This window comes from Rattus rattus, chromosome 13 (genome assembly GCF_011064425.1).
Source record: "Rattus rattus isolate New Zealand chromosome 13, Rrattus_CSIRO_v1, whole genome shotgun sequence".
In the NCBI taxonomy this organism is placed as follows: domain Eukaryota; kingdom Metazoa; phylum Chordata; class Mammalia; order Rodentia; family Muridae; genus Rattus; species Rattus rattus.
This window is the reverse complement of record NC_046166.1, coordinates 5,539,590-5,560,695: the sequence shown is the minus strand read 5'-3', so window position 1 is coordinate 5,560,695 and position 21,106 is coordinate 5,539,590. Positions and strand designations below refer to the sequence as shown.

The 21,106-nt window shown below is 45.0% G+C and overlaps 1 pseudogene; it reads right to left on the bottom strand.

The window, feature by feature from the left end:
* The window catches only part of LOC116914926, a 57,404-nt pseudogene extending 54,586 nt beyond the window's left edge, over positions 1 to 2,818 (bottom strand).
* Between the last annotated feature and the right edge of the window lie 18,288 nt (positions 2,819 to 21,106).

The following is a 21,106-nucleotide window of genomic DNA, read 5'->3' as shown; positions in this document are numbered from 1 at the left end:
GGAATGGCTCAGGGAAAAAAGGAGAGGCAAATGATTATGGCATCTACTTTGATTTTGACCTAACACTGTCTTGGAGCGGAAGGCAACACCTACATAACTCATTGAACATGGAGAAGTCCACCTGGTGCCCACACAGAGCCTCCATGTTCTAGCATCTTTGATACAGAAAGGTACTTGCATGCTACCACAAGAGAAACGTAAGCACAGGACAACCACCCAGAGGGAGGCGCTTAGAAGTTGCTCAAGAAATAGGTATGGATATTTAGATGAGTGAATGAACAGATGTAACCAGTGAAGAAAGTAGGACTCAGAGAAGAAACAGCTTTCCTAAGGCCACATTGTGCACAGACAAACAGAAAGGTAGGAATTTAGGCCCAAGGACCTCCTCCTCTCCTCTTATTCCTGTCATGCACAGTGTTTGCTGGATAGTGAAATGGAAATCCATTAGGAACACTCCACTGAAGAGACAATCAGCCCTTGTTGGTAGACTGCTTCTCCTAGTGTTCAACTTTACATTAGTGAGTGTCTTAGTTAGCGTTTACTGCTGTGAACAGACACCATGACCAAGGCAACTCTTATAAGGACAGCATTTCATTGGGGCTGGCTTATAGGTTCAGAGGTTCAGTCCATTATCATCAAGCTGCTAGCATGGCAGCATCCATGCAGGCATGGTGCAGGAGGAGCTGAGAGTTCTACATCTTCATCTGAAGGCTGCTAGTGGAAGACTGGCTTCCAGGCAGCTAGGGTGAGAGTCTTAAAGTCCATATCCACAGTGCCACACCTACTCCAAAAAGGCCACACCTACTCGAACAGGACTACACCTTCTAATAGTGCCACTCCCTGGCCCGAGCATATACAAACCACCACAGTGAGTGAAAACACTGCTAATTTGTAGTGGTATTTGTTTTTAAAATAATCCCAGGGGCGGTGTTATCAATAAGGGTGCTTGCAGCTAAACATGGCAACCTGAGATGATCCTTGGTCCCTATGGTGAGAGAAGAGAAGTGACCTCCAAGAATTGTTCTTCGTCTTTCACACCGTCATGATGAACGGGATAAATAAAAACCCCAAACCTCTCTTGTGCTCTGTCCTCGTTGTCTGACGTTGCCATGGCATGGCTCTGATGCCACAGTATGATTAGTCCTTGAAAATACCTTTTCGGCTCACCCTGTTTGGGTTCAGATTTAGAAGCAACTGATGAAGCCCATTTGCCATATGGGTGAATGAACTTTTTTAAGTAGGTGCTTTGCATCCCTTGTAGCTCCAGGAGCTGTTGTCATAGTAACACTCTCCTCCTTGAGTTACAAAAAAGCCCCGTCCATGGAACCAATGGCAATGTAGGTCACGAGAGAAAGCGGGTTTGGTGGCCTCTCTTCGAAGCCCAGTTTGGCTGGAACATTCTGTACTTGGAATGAGCCTGCGGATGGGGAGAGGAGGCAGCGGTGCAGTGTCTGTGAGGGGAGATGGGCAAGAGCTGTATCTTGCATTGAGTTTCAGGACGACAAGAGCCCACATTGGCTGGTCCCGGGAGGCAGCTCTGGGGATGAGAGTATGGGAGGCTGGGCGTGTCCTGGCATCCCCGCTGCACGAGGGAGGAGTGCTCCTGAGTTCCAAGTCTATCCTGTGTTAGTTCATGGAGGCCCCTATCAAATATGGATACAAAAGTATAGGGACCTCGCTTCAAATTCAGACTTTAAATGTGTCAAGGGACATTATTTATTCGATCACACAACACACACTTACCCAGTCCCTTTTCTGCACTGGTACTAAGGTGACTGTGGGCGGCTTTACTGTGCTGTGACCCCTAGTTCCTCCAGAAAGGTTTTTGTACTTGATTTAATGCTTGGCTGCCTCTGTCTTAAAACTCATAGCTATTTTTCTACCAGGGGGCTGCATCTTTAATTTGCACCGAGTCCCTCACTGAGAGTGTAACGGTCAGTAAGCCCAGCACAACTCCTGCCCTGTGGTGCTGAAGGGACAGTGGGAGAGAGAGAAGGGCCTCTGATACTGACACAGGATCCTGAACACTATATCTGTGGTTTGGGCCACACAGAAAGGTAAGCTCTTTAGTGTGGGGAGGGAAGATGGAGCGTTATGTTACAGCTCCCTGGCTCACCTCAGAATGGAGTAGACGGGAGGGAGGGAGGGAGCACTGTTGGCTTCTGAGAAAGGATGGTACGCTTTTTTCAGACTCAAGGTTGAGGGCGTGGTTTCGGCCCTCCCCCCTCTCGTTTGACATGGTTTCACTTTCTGAAAATTAAAACAGTTATACCACGAATCCTCATCAACCCTTTACTTAGATATTTCAGATAGCACTTTAAAATGTATGTATGTATGTATGCATGTGCACATGTGGCGTGATGTACTACAGGCAACTGGCGGGAGTTGATTCCCTCCTTCCACTGTGTGGGCCCTGGCGCTTGAACTCAGGTTGTCAGCCTCAAGGGCAGGAGCCTTTACCTCCTGAGCCATCTTGTTAGCCTCACAGATAACACCTTTTTAAAAAACAAAACAAAACCAAAAAGCCAAACCAGGTACTCCTGCCTGCCTGCCTGCCTGTCTGTCTCTTATATGATAGTTAATCTTAACTGTCAAATGGAGACCTAGAGTCATCTAGGAGAAGCGTCTTCAGGCGTACCTATGTCAGATTATGTTGATTAAATTAATTGAGGAGAGCCTATGGCAGATTTTTTTTGATTAGTTTTATTGAGGCAGGAAGACCTGCCCATTGTGAGTGGTACCCTTTCCCAGGCTTAGAAGGTACCGTCATCGCGGATTGTGAGTGGTACCCTTTGCGGGGCTGAGAAGGTACCGTCATCGCGGATTGTGCGTGGTACCCTTTGCCGGGCTGAGAAGGTACCCTCATCCTGGATTGCATGCAAAGGAGACGGTGAGCTGATGGCTCCTCACTCTGCTTCCTGGGAACTCAGCTTGATCAGCTCGAGGCTCACTGCTATGACGTCCCTGCTGTATGGACCATAATATCTGAGATCCAGATAAACCCTTTCTTCCTTAAGATGCTTGTGGTAAAACAAAACAAAATGAAACAAAACAACAACAACAAAAACCAAAACTGAAACATGCAGTTTGATCCTGAGTTCTCCGTGGGATGTGATGGCCCTTTGTTGCTGCTGTGGACTAAATGTTTGCTGATCTCCACATTCAAATAAGAAAGCCTGTCCTCTGAGGGGGGCTAGGGAGAAGGGTATTTTGTGGAGGTCATGAGGTGGAGCCTTCGTGAATGACAGTAATGACCGTATAAGAAGACCCAGATGGTAGGGAGAGACCCCACTTCTTTTGTTTTTCTTTCAGATTCACAGGGGCTTCTACAAGCCAGGAGGTGATCCATCCCCAGAACCCAAGTCACACAGCACCTTCATGCTGGACTTCCTAACGCTGTAACTGGGGTAAATAATTTTGTATTGCTTCTCCCAACCAGTCTGTGGTACTTTTATCCTATCAGCCCAAACTGAGAAAGCTGGCAAACAGCCATCAGTCTCTCTCCCTGAAACATGACCGTTCTTTAAGACGTTACTGAAGCAGGCAATCAACGTTTGCATGGGATTTTGTAATCTACAAATCTTATTTAGATATTCTTTATTATGCTCATGATGTTCTTTGTGGCAAAGACAAGCCTGCTATCATATCTATTTAGTCTTCTTTAATTTGGATCAGTTCCCAGTGTTTCTCTGTTTTCCACGATCATTGATATTCTTGAGGCTCTCTGACTCGTTTTTTTCTTTTTAATTCGAGCATATTAAGGTATAACTAATCAATCTGTCAATCAATCAATTCACTCTTTTCGGATGTACATAGTTTTTTGGTTCTCTGGTGGATGATTTTATTAGAAGAACTCACACTTTGATATTTCTGTGCGACAAGGTTCACACTGTGTGGTTATTGTCGGAATCCCCCAAGAAGGTAATGCTGCATTTTGCTCCATGCTTCATGGCAGGAAGTGTGTGTGAGTGTGAACTGTCCCAACACTGAAGAGGCTGATTTCTGAGCTCCTACATTTTTCCATGGCCAGGCTCTTCTGTGGCGAAACATCTTCAGACTGTATACATATGCCGTTATTTCCCCAGTTCTCACCTTTCAGCCTGTTCATTTGTTGCTGCTTGTCCCAACAGAGCTAATTTGCTTGTTTTCTCACTCTACTTTTATTCTTCTTGGTTGTCTTGCTGTTGTGAGGAAAACTTCTTTGAGGATTAGTATTAGCTGTCAATCTGATAGAGTCTAGAATTACCTGAGAGTAGGCCCCTATTTCAATTGCATTCTTGGAACAGGGAAGACCGGTCCACTGTGGGTGGCACCATTCCCCTGACTGGTATCTAAATGAGTAAAGGTAACTGAGCAGCAAAGTGATTATCTGCTTCTGGTCTGTGAATGCAGGGTGAGAGGCCAATTCCAGCTCCCCTGCCTTCACTTGGATGCCATGGTGGACCCAAAGCGTAAGATAGAATAAACTTGTTTTCTCTTATGTTGATGTTTTTATCACAACTGGAAAAGAAATGGATACGACTTCTTTCCCCACTGATGATTGAATTAAGTGTAGCATATTCAGATTGATTCCCTTCCATAGGCTATATCCTTGTTCATTTTGATGTTCAAATTAGTTTAGTCTTGGCCCCAGGAAACCTGGCCATATTTTGTCACATCCTCATCGACCTTCGAGTGTTTCTTTATTTCCTGCAACAGTAGATAGCTCTAAGTTCACGGTATACGTTTTGTGCTCCAGTCCTGGAGTTAAGCACTCTACAAACAAGGCTGTGGTGTTCTCAGTGGGCATCATTTCAACCTTGAGATGTCTCCAAAGATGTGACAACAAACCCAAACATGTAAAATTGTATGTAGGAGACCTTTCCCCTTCTAAACAAATCCAAAGCAATTTTTAGAAGAGTCATACGATGAGATTTATGAAGTAAGATTTTTCAAAAGGAATTAAAATGAAGAGAGAGAAAGAGAAAGCTGATGTGGCCTACATCAGCCGTGGATGTTTCTGGGTGCACATCGCATCTGGCTGAATTGAGAAGGGAGTTGCATCAGAGGAAGATGCTTGGCACAGAGTCCTTCGGGAACTCTGGTGTGCTGGCAAAAGCAGTCACCACCCCACTCAGTCGCATTGTGAGAGTAGACAGCCTTGGGGTACAACATGGTGACCAGGCCCAGCCAGACAAACCTAGACAGATGAAGTCACAGAGGAAGTGTCTTCTCTTTACTGCCCTCTAGAGATGTATTTAGTTTTTAGGTCAGCTGAGTCCCACAGTTAGGGCATTGTTGTTTAAGCACCCTAAAATCGCACCTCTCCTCCATCACTCTCAGTCAGTGACACTTCTCTTTACTATGTCATCCTAGGAGAGATGCTGATCCAGGGGAAGGAAAGGCTAACAGGATTCTCATCCACCAGATCCTCAGGTCACAGAGATTGGGTATGAGTGATTGCCTGCCAAGGTAGACATCACATGCCTTTGGGACGGGAATTGGGAGCAATGGAGAAGCAGGTCTCCCACCCACGGGTGCTTCGTGAAAGAGCAGCTACTTTATTAAAATGTGTACAATAGTTAGCGCTAATTATCTGCCAGAATCTAGAATCATCTAGGAGGCTGTCCTCTGGGAACACCTGCGAGGGATGTCCATTTTTGTATATATATTTGCCTCTGTGGAGGTCAGAACATGGCACATCACATCTCGAGGTTGTTGACAGGGGAGTGGACATAATAACATAGAGGGCAGATATCTGCCCAGCTCTAGTGCTGCAAGGCTTATTATAAATATAAAGGTTTTGTGTCTTTTATCTGGGAACTGAATGATCTAAGGCAGGATAGAACCCCCAACTGATGTTAAATATTTACCACGACACAACGCAGAACAAACCCCTGTAGTTTAATAAATAATTGCCAACCTCCACCCCTCGTGAGTACTCAGATAGTACATAAATGCCCAGAAACTGTGTGGAAGCTTCAGAGAAATTGGAAGCAAAGCTTCCTGGGGAGAGGGAGGAGCCCTAGGAATAAGGTGAGCTCCATAGGCTTTCCTCTTTGTACTGTCCTGATTTGATTATGGGAACCCACACAAACACAAAAACCAGACTCTGTCATAAGCCCCCAAGCGCTGTTACCCACACATTCCCTCCTCCTGGCTATTTTTAAGCATATCTGACATTGTATTCCATTCATAAATATTTCAGCAATTATCTCTAGGAGAAGAAAAACAAAACCACAGGACCAGGGCCACATCAAAAACCATCAATGGCAGTTTCCCGGGACTGTCAAACACCCAATCTGTGCTCATTTTTCTATCTTGTATTCACGACTGATTTCTCCAAATCTGCAGCAGTGCAGTCCAGGCATTGCCATTGGTCAATACGACCTGTGTCTTTCTGTTCCCTTTGCTGGCGTATCTCTAACACAAATTGCTGGGAGTAACTCTGCCCAGCCAAGGGTAAGTGCTGCTGTCAGGGCTTCACCCCCAGGCTTGCAGCACTTATACACCCACAAAGCAGAGGGTGGGGGTGCCCATTCCACACAGCCTTACCCTCAGTCTCTACTGCCAAACTTGAGGATGCGCCACTCTGGTAGATGAGGGGGGAGGTGCATTGAAATTTTGTTTCCTTCTATTAAGTTCCAAATGGAAATAGGGTGTAGGGAGGATTTTTCGTCTGTAGAGGAAAGGAGCAATTTGCATTGAAATAATAACATTGCCAAGTAGCATTCAGCACATTTAAAATTTTTATTTAAGGCTCTAGTAATCCTGTGGGGAAGGTGGCATTGGCTCACTGTTTTAGGGGGAGGAAGCCAAGGATGGGAACAGATGAGTAAACTCTCCTAGGGTCGCACAGTGAGGAAGGATGAGCCATCTGTGAGTCTGTTCAGACACTGCCTCTGTCCTGCTCTGCCAGGCTGAGCTCTACCAGGCTGAGCTGTCAGACCTGTAAGACAACACAGATGTAGGCACGAAGGAGCGTCTCACAGGTACTTCCCTTGGCTCTGCTTGGCACCGACTCCTAGATTCTGGAAATGTCAGTCATTGGCACCAATGATTTCCCAGTGGCTTAAAAGTGATTATCGGATGTTGCTTAGAACACTTTTCTGGGCATAGACAATGCCTAGCTTAGGCATAGACTGTTATCCACACAAGTATGGCAACTCTCATGCTGGCCGTTCCTCAGAGAGGAGGTTTACAGATTATCTCAGGACCTCTTAGGGCTCATGCTTCCCAGTGTGGTTGGTCAGATTCCATTGGGGAATTGTCCAGGATCCTCCATGCAGGGACTCTGGTCCCAGTTTACATATTGGAAACCTAAGTCTTGATTCTCCTAGCACCTCGAGGGCAGCAACTGTAGTTTTGCCATCTTCTGTTTTTGTCTCTTCCCAGCGCTGGGGACACAAAGGGGGATCTGGATACAGGCTGGCCCTCAATGCCTTGAGGGCAGGAGAGAAGGGCAGGCATAAGTGACCGTTATGAAGGGAGCCCTTGCTGACCCTCATGCACACACACACATCCTGCAAGTGCAGAAACTCCAACCCTGTATGTATGAGTCAACTTCCCAACACTGTGACACAGTGATGCCAGAAATCAACTTACAGGGTGAGGGCTCACCCAGGTTCATGGTTTCAGAGGTTTCCACCTGTGCTCTCTTGCCTTCAGTGTTTCTTGTCCTGTTGTGAGACACGTTTAATAGACCTAAGCGCCATGATGATTGTGAAAGGATGCTGTTGCAGGATCCGTTATGGCAGGCCTATAGTGACCTACTTCCTCCAAATAGACCCTATATCCTAAACTAGTATCACTTCCCCCACCGCCTCAGGCTAGAGAACAAGCCTTTAGCACACGGCCACTGGGGGACATTTCAGATCCCAGCTGTATCAGGCTCCGTCCTCTCTTTGCTGTGTTGTTTGGGGCAAATGACTTCCATACCCCAAGCTGGTCTCTTCTGAGTGATGGCCTTTCTGCAGTGGGATGCTGTGAGGATTCGTGGTGAGGACTGAAGAGGCTACTGACATAGTTAGTACAATCCATGATGCATACCTGCTGATCAGGAAAGATAGATCCTGAGTTGGTTAACTCCTTAGAGGATACAGGAAGAGACCCAAGATGTCCAGCAATCATTCTTCACGTTGACCTTTGGAGATGAGGAGGGAAGATTGTGCATCACTTTGGTTAGACAGGTCTGTCCCTGGACCACTGTGGACTGCCACATTAAACCCCCGTTGCTACCCACTCCTGGACTTATAAGCGTGTTCATGTGTGTGCACACACAACACACACACACACACACACACACACACACACACACACACACACACACACACACACACACACGTGCACTTCATATAGTTATCTGGGTTCTCAGTTTGTTCTCATTTCTGCTCCAGTGGTGCCCAGTGCCTGAGAAAACAAAGAGTTGAGGCATGTCTTTACCTTGGAAATACGTTTTGAATCTTACTTTTAACAAGAAGAAAAAAAAACCACTAGTGGGTTTTGGTGTTTTGTCTGTCCTCCACAAATGCCCACAAAGACTCAGGCAAGGCCCTGAGGAAGGAGATCAGTTTAGCATGGAATCCTCACTATGTCCACCTGTCTCTTGCTCAGCAACAATTTCAACAGCAACCATCCCCATCTGGCCCCACCCCAATGTAAAATCCTTGGCCAGTTTCTTTCCAAGGACTCTAGGAGAAAGAACTAGAGAGTTACTTTGAGTTTGGCAGGACTTCAGACTATTTCCCCCCACCCCTAGTAGAAGCTCGATAATTCTTGAGATCTAAATTTAGAAGCTTGTAAGGAGAGCCCTGAGAAATCAGAAGCAAAACAGCCAGGCTTTCTATCCCCCAACCCCAAGCAATGTAATAAAGCTATGACAACCATTCGCCAAGGCCACTTTTTAGGTCTTAATAGTTTTAGTGGGCTGTTTAAAAAGGCTTCTCAACTTGTGTTCAGTCAGCTTACGCAAGTTCAGTTGTAAGAAGGAAAGGTGAGGCAGAGGAAAGGGAGAAGACGGGGACCAGAACAAAGTCCGAATCCTCCACAGCGCTTCTTACAAATGCTATGACACTGACTCCACCCTGAGACCAGATCTAAGCAACACCAGGGACCAGAGTGGCAGTCTCTACGTCTACCTCTGAGCGGTATCCATGGATACTTCCCAAACTTTGGACTTCTGTGGAAAAGTGAAAGAAGAGTTATGCTGGACCTAGGATAAAGACAGGGGGATGGATGAGAGGGAGGAGGAGTCTTGAGTGTTTAATGAATAAGTAGACTTGTCCAAAATGTCTAAGGACAAGGGGAGAAAGGGAGGTTGTAGCTCATGAGGAATGATGCTCCAATCACAGCCAGGGCCTGTGCAAGGGGGCTCATACTAACAAACCTCATCATATTACAGTGATGTTAGGATGCCCGTGATGTCTAGCTGTGGGTTTGAGGCTTTGGAATCATTTAGTCATGAGGTCATGGGGTTCTGCCATCATGAGTGAATTAGTACCATGCCTTGTGAGTGGGTCAGGTCTGGTAGGTGTGGATTAGTTCCTATGAGAGTGGGTTGCTATAAAAAGAATCACTTTGTCCCCATTAATTCTGGTTTTGCTGTTGGGGCCTTTTTCCTTCTATAAGAACCCCATATACCATGCTGTGATGTAGCCAGAAGGCTTGCACCTGATGTCAAACAGATGTGGCTTCCATATTGTGTACTTTTAGTGTCCATACTTAATCAAATAAACATCTTTTAGATAAGGTTCACAGCCACAGATGATTTGCTATAGCAATTCTAGTAGGCCAAGATAGTACCTAGCACTAACCAGTACACAGTTACTGGGTGCTAATCTTTCTGAATCACATTTCAAGTCTTTCTGTCAGTACAACTGCCTGGGGGGAAGTATGGTCTGTTGTCATTCCCATGATGCTTTGAGGAAAAGCGGAGGGTCAGTGAGGGGAAGCCATTGATCTAAACACAAACACAGTGCTACTGATTTGCATCTAGACAGTCTAACCTTAGATTCTACGATTAACCACTTGAAGAATATATAAACATGTGAGCAAATATTGTCTATGTGAAGAAGGAGGATGAGGAGGAAAAGGAAGAGGAGGAGAAGGAAGAGGAGGAGGAGGAAGAAGAGGAGGAGAAGACACCAATAAGCCTGTCTCATAGTTTATTGCTACTTGAAACTCTCCGTGCATGTAGAAGAGACCTGGGATGCCCACCAACGCATGCTTTCTTTTCTGTAGATGAAGAGTTATAGTTGTGCATGGCTGTCCAGGTAGACAGCATTTCCCATGCTGCTGGCAGTTATTATGACCAGGTGACATGAAAGTGCTGTTGCCTTTCGTTACGATGACTTGTAACTACCAAGTCTATTTTCTTTTAGTTTTCTGCCCTGTGGCTATTTGTCTGCTTATCTCCCACAGAATCCCTCTAAGTAGCTATTTTTCCTTGTATTTTATGATCTTCCTTTAGGACTAGTGAGTGCTAGCTCATCATCTAATTCTAGAATAATGTTAACTTAGCATGATGATACAGTGTGCACTACCATCTCGTCACCCTGTCTCATGTTTAAGGACAACTTTGCTCTTAAGCATTCACCAAGCAATCCTAGTTTCCATAATGTCATCAGATGCATCTCATTGTAGGGATCTATAACCTTCTCTTTCTCCTATGGGTTTGTCTGCTCTGTGGGGAACCTTGCCTTTGTGTCCTGAGTGATGTACAAGCTCAAGTTACTCTGTTCCCTCATTTGAAGTACTCTATCAGATTTTGTTCTGAGCCCAGTAAATTAGAACAGCAAAGTTTAGGGACAATCTTGCTTTCTGAGTGTTGCACTTGGTTGAGAATTCACATTTCATCGGTGATAGAACACGAGGCATGGTGAGGGCCAGTGCTCGCACAAGCCCCTCCTGTATGTGTGTTGTATGCAAGTGTTATGTGTGTGTGCATGTGGGCATACACATGTGTGTGGAAGCCAGACATCCGTGTCAGGAATCTTTGGTTCCTCTCTGCCTCATTTCTTCAGACAGGTTCTCTTACTGAACATGCAGCGTGTGTGTTCAGACAGGTGGACTCTTAATAAGCAGGAATCCTCAAGTCTTCATGCCCTAGAGCTGAAACTCTAGCCCACCCTGTTGACACCAGCCTTTTACAGGGGTGCTAGGTACCCAAACTGAGATCCTCCTGCTTGTGTGGGAATCATTTACTGACTGAACCATCTCCTCATTCTTAAAATCAGTTTTAAAAAATTATTATTTCTTTTTTCCTCTTCTTTTCCAAATAACGTGTTTCTGGTATGTGCTTTCTTTTTAAAACTAAACACTTAGAATAAACTTTTAAAGACATCATAAAAAAAATAAGCTAATTTTTACATGGGCAAGTATTTGAATAGATTTTTCTCTACATGATATGTACAATTGGCTAATAAGCACATGAAAAGATGTTTAACGCTATCACTCATTAGAAAAATGCAAATCGGAACTATCAGGTAAGACATTATGTCTACAAGAAGGGCTAAATGAAGAAGGTGGTCAATGCGGGCATCGATGGTGTGTGGAGGATCTGAGCTGCCGACATTGCTGATGAGAATGCCCGTTGGTATAGCCACCCAGCAAAACCAAACAACGCCTCAGTAGATTAAGAACAAACAAACAAACAGGCATGCAGACAAAGGTCCAAAGTAGTGTTCATAGGAGTCCAAAGCAAAGACAACTCAAATATCTGCTACGAGGTGATGAACTAAGAACACATTGCACATTCTATAATTAGGTATGGTGATGAAGAATGGGACGTGGTGCGTGTTACAACGGGGATGAACCTTACAAACAGTGTACAACGGGGATGAACCTTACAAACAGTGTACAACGGGGATGAACCTTACAAACAGCGTGAAAAAGTTAGTCACAATAGCCAATGCATTGCATGATTTCAATGAGCTAAAATGCCTGCGGCAGGCGCACCAGAAGAAACAAAACACGCATTAGTGTTCGCCAGAGCTTGAGGTGAGGAAGGAAGTGGGGCCTGAATACTGAACGCGTGCTTTGTAGGAAGAAACAAAAGTATTCTAAAATTAGGTTGCCCAAATTATTTCACTAAAAAAGCATTGCATTTTAAATGGGTGGATTATATGGCAAATGAATTCTACTCGATAAAGCCGCTAAGAAAGCAGAAGTTGATCTGGGGAGACAGTTCAGTCGGTAAGGCTCCTGCCTTGCAAGCATGGCGATATGGTTTTAATCCACACAATGAGATGAATTTATGCCACGATGGTGCCAGCTTGTAATCCCAGTGCTGAGAAACGCAGAGACATGGACGCGTTGGTGAACAGCCTAACCTACTTGATGACTTCCAGGCCAGGGGAACTGTCTCACAAAGAGGGGAAAACATGGAACAGCCATCAAGCGACTGCACCCAAGGTTGTTCTCTGACCTCCACATCCAAGTGCACACATGTGAGCATACAAACACATACACGAAAAATGGGAGTTAAAACCTATGCTCAGAATCCTGCAGAGGCTCCTTGGTTTCTCTGAGTAAGACCTATAACTTCACCATGTACCACTCCCCAGAAGGGGATCTGACCTTACAATTTCTGTTCTAACTACATCTAACCTAGACTGCTGGTCTCCATGCTGGATGTATTCGTGACATATCTGACCCGAGGGCCTTTATCCTTGCTGTTCTCTCTTCTGGAAAAACTCCTTCTTCATGCACTCCACCTTACCTCATGTATCTGGCAGGCTCCCTAGTCCTGGATTACAACCCTACCTGTCCCTCCATACCGAGTTACCCTTATTGTGCATACAGAACTTGCTTCCCCCTAATGTACCGTGCAATTTTTTGTTTATTGTAATATTGCCTGGATCTTTCTAGCAGAACACAGCTCCGTAAAATCCAGGATCTTCTTGGTGTTGATTCCTGTGGAGACATTTCCTAGGAACATGCCAACCACCCAGCAAGGGTCTCAACAATTCCTTGTAGCTTGGAGACTTGTAGCTGAACAGGGCAAAGTTGCCATATAACCCCAGTTCCTTTCTTCCTTGCATACCTGCGGTTAGGGTTGTTTTAAAACCCAGCACCTCTTCTCTCAGCTGACTGTGGTCACACAGAACCAGGTCAGCAGGATGCTTCTAGGCTGTTTCATTCCCTGACCAAAGGAAAAAGGGCTAGCCAGGGTCCATGTATAACACATCCATCTTTCTCATACTTGAGGACTGGTATAAAAGAACATCTCTCCAGAAGTTTTCTTTTCATGAGTATATCTTATAAAATTAAAAAATGGATTTATTTGTGCATTGCTTGAAAATCTGCCTCCTCCCCCATAACGACATTGTAACTGGCCTGTCATCCCTAGTCTCCCTAAGTGATGGCTCACCCTGCATGTATTGAGGGTGTGCTATCATAACGGGCAGGCAGGGCAGATAACAGCCATGCTGTGTACTTGGTCCCGAAGGGATGACAGAATGAGGAGAGACTGGACTTAGCCTTCTGGGAAAAAGACTGGAGATCTTGGAGACCTGACTGGGGAGGACAAGTGACTCTGCGGTCTCTGCAGGCTCAAGGACAGGTAGAAACCCTTTCTGTTCAAATGCCCTGGCTTTGATTGCAGACACTGGGTCTGCATTTGCCCCCATTGGGAGCTATCTTGCTGGCAACAGTATATTTATGTCTGGATTCGGGAGGGAAGCCATGGGTGGTTTCTGTGCTTTCTGCATAATATGCATGTAATTAATCATGTCTCCAATGGCTTGTAATTTAGAGTTTTTTTCATTTTAGCTGTCTAATTAAATTCATTTAAGGTTTATAAGTAGTTATTTTAGAATTTCTCCTTGTACCCCCACTGGCGTTGCACTGAAAACTCGTAATAAATACATCTCAGGGTGGCTACTGCTGTTCTCCAAATGAATCCCAAAGTCTACTCAAGTGAGATGCAGTACTGTTTTACTACAGCTTCAATTAGTCCCAGGAAAGCTCGAACGAGTGTTTCTTGTCTCTGTTTATTTTGTGAGGAAGTATTTATCCGTGAGCGTGCAGAGTCTCGAAGTCAATGTCTGGTATGTTCTGGATTCTTCTCTATCTTATTGTCACTGAGACCCGTCTCTTCTTGAGCCCGTCAGCCCTGGAGCTCATCTCTTCCGCTGCCTAGCCAGTGAGTTCCAAGGGTCTGTCTGTCTCCACCTACCCATTGCTGGGGTTGCAGCCATTCCTTTTCTTTCTACATGGGTACTGGGGGTTCAAATCCAGCCCTCACACTTGTGCAGAAAGCACTCAACTGACCGAGTCACTTCTCTGCACCTCTTCTTTTCTTCTCCTTAAAACTTTTCAGAATCCAAAGATTCTGGGAGCTAGGACGAACTAGGGAAAAGCCACGTCACGACGGGTTGATAAGGTGGGGTCATTACTGGTTCCTTGACACAGCTCTGTTCTATTTTCCCACCTTCTGATTTCAAAACACAGCCACACACCCACTTCTCTGTCTCTCAGACCAAAGCCTGTCTTCTGATACATTGTGCAGGGCTCACATTAATGCACAGTAAGTAAGTTAGACATATATATGTATTGCAAATAAAAGTGAGGCAGGAAACAACTGGAAAAGACCCACCTAACCTTGCCCAGGGCCACACAACATTTAACATTTGCTGGTGCCCTTTTATGCGTGCTCTGCCTACCACGTTACAAAGTCGCTGTTGAAAGTCAGAGAAAAGTTGTTCCAAATACAAATTTTAGAAACCTTTTTTTTAATAGTCTAAGAAATGCAAATCAAAGCGGCAGTAAGGTACAATTTTATCCCACCAAACTGTCAAGGATTTATATCAATGATTAATGCTCAGTGCTGTTGAGCTGGCCAAGTTTACATTGGAATAATCTTCCTGAAAAATAGTCGAATGGTTAGAAGAATCTGTCATTTGAATGGTATTTTCTTTCTTCATTTATCTTTGTGGGTTTTTTTTTTGGGGGGGTGACCTTTGTCTAACTTCTGAACCACACATCTTCAACTAGAAGGCAGTATTTTAGGAAAGATATTTAGGACAAGATATGCTTATTCTAAGCATTCTATACGGGCAACTTTAAAGTGTGCTCTTCTTGGCATTGTCTTGTGCCCATTACTTCACATTAAGTCCTCCCCAGCCGTCATCCTCTCAGTGTTGAAAGTCCCCCTGAGAACAGTGTGAGTGCCCAGAGACTCCTCTGAATGTGTTAGGTGTCTTGTGACCGGAACAAGGTTAGACAAGTCTTCTGTGTGTTTCCTTCCCTGCTTCTGTTGAGTCCCAAATGACCTACCCTGTTTTCTTGTTCACTTTCCTGACTCCTCAGATTAGACATAAGTCCCCCAACAGTATGTACATGAGCAGGGATGCTCACACGGTGTTCATGGAGCCCCAGAGATCAATGCCCTGGCTTCCTGAGCCTCAGTTTCCCAAATACAACAATATCTACTTACCTCATGTTACATGTGTGTCATGTGTGTGAAATGCTCAAAGCATGTTCATGAGCATTGGTTGGTTCGGATGAAGCATCAATAGGAAGGAACTCAGTAGTCTCCAAGAGGAGCCTGTCGTGAGGCAAGGACAGAGAAGAGAGATGGAGTCTCTACACAGCACGTTGTGTAGAGTTTTGCTCAGCATCCTCCCTGTGTGAGATGTGCAGAGGCCACACGCTCACCTCTGCTTGATCGTCCCCTAACCTGGCGGGTTCCTAGTGGTGTCTGAGACTACAGACGGTTTTGGTTTGAGGCTCAAGCTCAATCGGAGTTAACACTGAAGTTCAGAGCGTTGCATGCAGTCTTGAGGTCCAACTTTTATCAGCCTTTCTTCCATTTTCTTCCGCTAGAGGATGTGGTGATTACGAATTCACTCCACTATTCAACCAACACAGTTTTTCTTCATGTAGTCACACCTCTCCTGCTTTTTCCGCTCGAGCATCCCCAAAGTGGGTGCAACAGATGTTTCCATGTTTCATGAATGAGAGGGTGTGAACCTGCTATGTGTACAGGTGAAGAAAACACATGGATAGACACAGTCACCTGTAAGTCTCATTCTGTCAGGGAAAGAGACATTGGACATAAAAACAAACAAAGCCAAATATCAAGTCCCATCTAGACACCAGCCATGCTGGTTAGTGTTTTTAGGAGCCCACTTTGAGAATAAGCTTAAAAGTCACACATGCTCTTTGTGGAGACATACATTTTTCTGTGTATGTTTTGTTTCTTGTTTAAAATCGTCAGCCCCAGAGGTATGGGCAGTCAGAGACAGCTTAGCCATAGCTTCTGGTTCTCTGGCAATAAACCTACTTGCCTCATAGCACATTTTGTGCCTGTGGACTTTAAGAACAGACACATGATAATATCGTATTGGTTCCTTAATTCATTCAACATGAATTTATTGATTTGAGATGCAAAGAAGTAAAGTAACTCATCCAGGGTCACCAGCCAATCAGAGAGCCAGAGCTCCTGTCCAGGTTCCTTGTCCTGGATTCAGAACCTGGGACAGCACCTGCTAAAGGAGTGGGGGATGAGAGATTTTAATGGCCAGTGGAGTAGGGATTTGGATGGTAGCAGTGTTGGTGGCTGTATGCATCACTCTACTCACAGCTTTGATAGTGGCAGTGGTAGGGTTGTTCCTAGCTTTACAATTACTGTTGGTGGCAGTAGCAACAGTGTTGATGTTGGTATTGATGGAACTGGGAATGATAGTAGTTTACCATGTGAAGAAATTGTGGATGTTGGACATAATCTAATGGTGCCGGGTTTGTTACTGGGACAAACACCATGACCACAGCTTGTAGGGGTTTATTTTGGCTTACAGGTTACCATTCATCATTCAGAGACAGCAAGGCAGGAATGCGAGGCAGGAACCTGGAGGTAGGAACTGATGCAGAGACCATGGAGGGGTGCTGCTTTCCTGGCTTGCTCCCTCTGGCTTGCTCAGCCACCTTTTTAACCCAGCCTAGATCCACCTGCCAGGGCTTGGACCCTCCTGCATCAATTAGCTATCGACCAAGAAAATGCTTTACAGACATGGCCACGGGCCAAGCTGATCTGGACAGTTCTTTAGTTGATGCCCCCTCTTCTCGCATGACTACATCTGTGTTGAGTTGACAGACAGCTAACGCTGACTGTGACAGGTGGTTCAGATCTTTGAGCATCAAGCAGCTCAGAAGCACTCACCCTGATCCCCTTCTCAGAATTCGTTTTGTCCTCTCCCTCCCATCCCTCTTATTTTCTCCACTCTTGTTTGTCACAGACACCATTCAAGTCCCCTTACTCCTCCTCTGGGTCTGCTTATTATGTCTACAGTAAAAGTACATACCATTACATGCTCTGCTTTCTAAATTCTAAGAATGTTCTATTGCTATCAAATGAATGCCTGTATTCCATCCAAATGCAGTTTTCTTCAGAGCAAAGCTCTTAAATCCTCAAGAGTCCTTTCAACTTGTATTTTGTTGCACATAACCCAACAAGCCTTTGTTGCAGGATGCTCAGAATGCAGAGACGACAGTGTCACAATATTAAGCCATGGGTGTGTTGGATTCCCATCACTATTTCTTCCTCAGCATGGTTAGCTCCTTCCTGTGGGATGGCTTCTGCCTCCCTTTGGCATTGGTTTCAGAAAGGTTTCGATTAAAATGGATGTAAGGGTAGTGTGTTTTACATCAGTAGGACTGTTGACAATGCAAGACCAGTGGCTACCACTGTGTTAGCATTCATCTGTGGTCTTCCTCAGTTGTGGGTTGGTCACCCTCCTTCCAAGCCATTTTTGTCCCATGCTGAAAGCATGGGGATCACATTTCTAGGCAGTTATGGGGTTGAGAGAAAAGCTAATAGGTTGAAAAATGATTCAAAGCCACACCGACAGCCGAAGGAGTCAGGTCAAGCAACATGGAGAGAGCACAGATGTGAAAAAGATAAATCTAAGTAAAGCTCCATACTCAGATCCAAGTAAGAAGGTCCACGTGGTCCGTATGAAGGAAAGAGCTTGGCTCGAGCATGGGAGATTTCTGAGTTACAGCCAACCGCAACCAACGTGGACAATGGCTGCTGGGTAAAGTGCAGGCTGGGATGTTGACTGAGGGAGGAGCGGCTCTGCCTGGCAGGAATTCTCAGGCTTGAGTTTCATCATTTCGCCTGACAGATGAGCTCTACCAAGGAGAGAGGTCAAAAGGTGGGGCTGAAGAAAGGGCTTGAAATAGCTAATCCATCTCAGCCTGGGAGGTGAGACACACGCAGCTTCCATGAGCTGAGCTGTTCCTGGTTAAAATATATCCTGCTACAACTTCCATATTGGTTAGATGATCAAACCACAGTGATGTCACTGAGCAGGATGAATCCATTTCCGTATAAGCAACAATGCTTCATTTTTATCCAGGGTCCAAACTCCTTCTGCATTTATGCTCTGCACACATGATATCTTGGCTTGTCGTCTCTAAGTTTGTCACCTCACGATTCCAAGAGGTTTACCATTGCCCTCAACATCACTTCCCTGTCCAACTGTATTTAAGGCAAATAATTTAAGGCAAATGTTTGTCCAAAGAACATTTCCTTTAATTAGAAAATAGAAGCTGTTCCAGAAATTTAATAGATGTCCTTTTATATCTCATTGGCCAGTTTGTATCATGTGATCACCCCTTTGGCTCTTCAGCTTTGAGGATTAACTAGCTCTCATCCGTGGAGCTGTTTTTCAATGAGCACATTGCTGCCCATCCCATAATAAAACAAAACTAACATCCTCTTATCCCAGGGGAAAGCATAAGTGGAGGTGCTGCTGCAGGGACAAACAGGCTTCTCTGCATGTAGGCATAAGCTGACTTTGTGAACACGGAAGGCATGTATGCAGAAGAAGGTGTGTTTATGATGCTTGCATGGCAAGATTTATGCAAACTCTCTCAACTAATAAGCACTTCAAGGAGGTCGGTTTTGAATCTACTTGAGGTAAGATTTCTTGAGAACTGTAGTTCACCTAGGGTGGAGGGTGGTAGGCATGTGAGAAACTTGCTAGGGGCATGGCAAAGGGGACTCCAGGTAATGGTTAGGGGTTGGAAAAGGTGGGGAGAGGATACATTTTTGCTAATTAATTAATTAATTAATTAACATCCTGATCAGTCACAGTCCCCCACCTTCCGTGCCCCTTCCCCCATCACAACCCCAACCCGCCCTGACACATCAAGCCTCATCAATTCTAAGTACATCCTCTCCCTCTGAGGGCAGACAAGGCAGCCCAGCTAGGGGAAAGGGATCCGAAGGCAGGCCACAGAGTTTGAGTCAGACATAGCTTCTACTCTAACTGTTAGGGATTGCATATGAAGACCAAGTGGAACATCTGCTGTATATGTGTAGAGGGCCTACATCTGGTCCATGCAGGCCATTTTGTTGGTGGTCCAGTCTCTGTGAGCGGACATGGGCCAGGTTAGTTGGCTCTGTAGGTCTTGTAGTATAGGAGGGCAGATTTTTATACTGACCTGTGAGATTCCCTTCAACCCAGACAGCTTGTGATTCCTGTAATTAGTTTTTCCCCTTTTAGTGTTCATTAGGTGGTTATGCTAATTGGAGATAATGTTCTCCTGAGTGAGGTTCAATTTCCAGTTGAGTGGTACTTTTATCTTTAGCATCTTTGTATGAGGTGTAGAGTTTTCCTTGGACTGGGGGCTGATCCTGTGTCTATAAATAGCTTTACAAGGACAAAGCAAGAGGAAGGTGTTTCTCTAGATTTAGGTTATGGATACTGTGTGCTTAGTTCACTAACTGCCACTTTAAGTGCCAATTCTTGCATCCCAAACATCATTCGAGAATATCCTGAGGTAGAACAACAGCTGGGTGCCAGCACCCTCTTGTACCACTGATATTTTCTGCCTGTATGGATCAGAATGTAGAGAAGAAGTGACCAGGTTCATTAGGATAAGAGAACTTATTTGATTCTCCCCAAAGGAGAGTGCTCACTGGGTCTAATGTTCACTGTGAACCTGTGTCTGTCATCCAAAGTCACTAAGGATGTCTTAGACCATTTTCTCGATTTCAGAAAAAGAAGACTTGGAGCAGATACATTGCTATCCTCTTCCCACTTCTCTTTCTGCATCTCCACTTCTGGCTATAGCTCTAACATTTCAGTTAATGTGAGAAGACCTGTTTCAGTCAGGGCTAGTGGGGCCAGCAGTGCCCATCTTGGGCAACTGGGATTCTCTTTGTCCAGAAGGTGGTGCCCAGAGTAGGCACCTAGCACCGGAACGTGGAGTAGTTAATCAGTTTCTGCTGTGTTGTCATAAGAGCAACGCTGCTGTCATGTTCTCCCACAAGCTGAGTAGCTTACAGAGCAGGTGACTGAGACCCCGGGAGAGGCTATGGCTGTGTTCCCTTGTGTCTGGCTATCTCTCTGTTCCTAGAACCAACTTCCTACAGGGCCTGGGGAGTGCTTCTTTATTTTCTCATCTGTTTTGTACCTTCAGGTCTATCTCTAACCCCTTCCCTGGTACATTTCAGCTGTTTTCATGGGTTTGTGATGTTTACAGAAACTTGAGAAAAGACTTCGTCTTTAGAAGGCTCTAATAGGATCCCAATGTTCATTTTTAATTTATTTACATTTCGGTGCATGTGATACTAAGGTTCAAACCTAAGACCTTGCTCATGCTAGGCAAATACTCTGCCACCAACTTGTACCCTTCTTACCAGGGATGTAAATTACCAGGAATGTGAATTAATATTAAAGGAACTTTCCTCACTCACATAAAAATACAAGAGACAAGTTGTAATGAGAAAGCAGACACGTGTATCTTTAAATGTTGTAATTCCCATATTAAACCTCCTTGGAGATCATACTTCATTACAGTATGGAGGAAAGAAGGAAGAGCAAACATGGACAGGTTCAAGCCAGCTTTTCTTGGGCTCTTCCATGGGCCACTCACTGCCCTATGCTCTCTGCTTGTATCTGATCTTTTAACCCTTTATCTGGGTGCTACTCAGTTTGAAGATGAGAGGCTAACATACAAAGGAGAGGGAGGATATGGTCTAGACAGTGGTCTCCAACGGTGAACGTTTAACCTCCATGCTCTGTGGCCCCTCATTTCATCCGACACTGCTGCTTGTTACCTATTTATGAACAAGTTACCACAAACTTAGGGCCTTAAAACACACATCTATCCTCAT